This window comes from Vicia villosa, linkage group LG6 (genome assembly GCF_029867415.1).
Source record: "Vicia villosa cultivar HV-30 ecotype Madison, WI linkage group LG6, Vvil1.0, whole genome shotgun sequence".
NCBI classification, from domain to species: Eukaryota; Viridiplantae; Streptophyta; class Magnoliopsida; order Fabales; family Fabaceae; genus Vicia; species Vicia villosa.
This window is the reverse complement of record NC_081185.1, coordinates 65,687,936-65,690,561: the sequence shown is the minus strand read 5'-3', so window position 1 is coordinate 65,690,561 and position 2,626 is coordinate 65,687,936. Positions and strand designations below refer to the sequence as shown.

General features: G+C 36.7%; 1 long non-coding RNA gene across 1 annotated transcript; it reads right to left on the bottom strand.

Moving 5' to 3' along the window:
* Positions 1–206: 206 nt before the first annotated feature.
* LOC131611598 (uncharacterized) lies at positions 207–1,810 on the bottom strand. The gene is made up of 2 exons (XR_009287036.1): positions 1,774–1,810; positions 207–471 (listed from the first exon to the last, which is right to left on the bottom strand). It is a non-coding gene; the product is annotated as an uncharacterized LOC131611598 (long non-coding RNA).
* Between the last annotated feature and the right edge of the window lie 816 nt (positions 1,811–2,626).

Sequence of the window (2,626 nt, the reverse complement as noted above, 5' to 3'; positions counted from 1 at the left end):
AAACACGTACCTTTAATCAGAAGATCTTCCGTAGTAGTCTCTGACCCAGACAAGGTAAAGACTTTTCCACCAACCTGATCCTTCTTCGGTTTAGTGCAGTGTGGACTGATGTTGTAACACCCTTCTAAACCCCCGCGGAAATAAATAAAAATCAGAGTAAATACACAACAAGGATGCTACAATTAATAAAATAAATAGAATACCAAGTCGTTTGTCATGCTTTATTAGGAATAATCCAAAAATATCAAAATACATGTTCAACACAGCGGAAACTCATTCAACAATGTTATAAAACATTTCCGATAAAATCAACAGTACATTATACAATAATGGCAAAATAGTGTATCACAAGTAAACTCTAAGACTATCGTCCCCCAGTGTTACAAGATCAGAGCATGACCGACACGACCCAACATAACCGGATAAACTCTACGAGTCATCCTCACCGATTGCTTAGGCCGCTACTTCAATCTGAAATCATTAAAGTAAGGGTGAGACTACATCATAATTAAATAGCATTATAAATCATCAGATATAGAATTTCATAAGCAATTATCCACTCTACTTAGCATATTCAGATTAATCAATTCATACTAATCACAAGCACAAGTCAATAGTATGCAACAATAACACGACACAATCATAACACCGGATTTCATCCTGACATGTCACAATTTATACAAAGACCATGCAGACTCTTATGCATGTGGTACCATACATGGGATACACCCATCCAACTGATCTTTTTCATCACCGAGATACAGTTTAACCAGCACAAATTCCACACTATGGGAATTATGCCCACCATTTTGATCCACTTTCATCACCGGGATCCATCACCAAAAATGTATGCGAATGAATGCAACATATAACATGCTTACAACATCACCAATCCGATGTATCACATCGTCTCATTATCATCACCAATTCATCACCAAATAAGCATGCATTAGTTTTAGCATTCATACAAATATATCACACGCATACATATAAAACATCACCCAATAAATAATATAAACACGATACAAAACTCGGAACTTACGTCCATATCACCTATTCATCATATATAATTCACACCATATATAACGTCAAATCACAGTTATATCATTACAACATCACCACATTGTCACATTAACCAAATCATGCACACAATGTACAAAACACGCCATGAACGAAATAAATCAAGATTTTCAAAATAAAATCAAGTTATTGTTGCTTTCTTTACTTTATATTATAGAGTATTTAATTTAAGAAACAACGTCCAAAACGGCGTCAAAAACGGACTTAAGTTTGAAAATTAGAGCTGTTTGAAGTTAGAATAGTTTTCAAAACGCGCTGCTGGAAATTTGTACTGGAACCCGGTTCGTCCCACATGGGAACCGGTTCCTAGACCCAAAAATGCTATTTTTAACGTTCTAACACAGTGGAACCCGGTTCCTCCCACATGGGAACCGGTTCCCACGAACCCAGTAGCTGAAAAACATGATTTTTAAGGCTTTTATGCATCCCAAACACATACCAACTTATGCCATTACGAAATTGATCATCAATAACATCAAAATACTCCAAATACATGATTCTAATGCACAAACAACATACCACAACACTATGTAACAATATTACATCATCAATTGCAGTCAATTCATCAAATCATACATGTCAGTGTTGAAATTTCACAAAACCTAACATCCCAAATAGAGATTCTAATCCCTTAATTCAATCCTATCATCATCAAAATCATAATACTACATAATTAGAGTAATCACCCCTTACCTTGATGGAGATTCTTGAATTGATCCTTGAACTTTGGGTTTTTCCTCCTTCCTTTGCTCTTCTCACTTCTACGATCAAAGTCTTTTCTCCCAACTCTGCTTTTCACGTTCCTTTTTCCTTTCTCCCAATTCCTCATTATTTTATAAAATAACTTTTAATTAGAATAGGGCCTTTACTAATATAACACCCCCTTCATTCCTTAACACCACACGTGGCCCAACATCATAAACCATTCTTTTCCAATTAACTTCCACAAACCACCAATAATTCTAATTATTAATTAAATTTCCAATATTTCTCAATGTTCCTCACACCATCAATTATACCAATTAGATAATTTTCCTACTTAAATTAAATAATTAGAAATAATTTTCGGGGTGTTACAGATGTGACCCTCTACGCCGCAATTGTAGCAAGTCACGATCTTCACCCTACAATCAAAAGCAATATGACCCATCTTACCACACTTGAAGCATTTCTTTTCTCCACTCTTGCACTCATTCCTTCTATGCCTAGTCTCACCACAGTTATAGCACCTAACGGGAGCACCAGAATCTCCCCTACTAGGCCTCTTCTAATCCCCAGTTCTAGGATTTCCTCTACCATATGGCTTACCTCTATCCATAGGCTTCTTACCTTTCTTGTCAACCAACTCGCAAGAGTGAGATGACTTCAGCTTAAGGTTATCCTCTTCGAAGAACCTACTACAGTCCACCAAATCGACAGATCGCCGAATCCTCTGATACCGGATTCCTTGCTTGATCTCATCGCGAAGACCATTCTCAAACTTGATGCACTTTGAGAATTCACTAGCTTCGTCATTGTTGTAGTGAACGTAGTACTTCGCCAACTC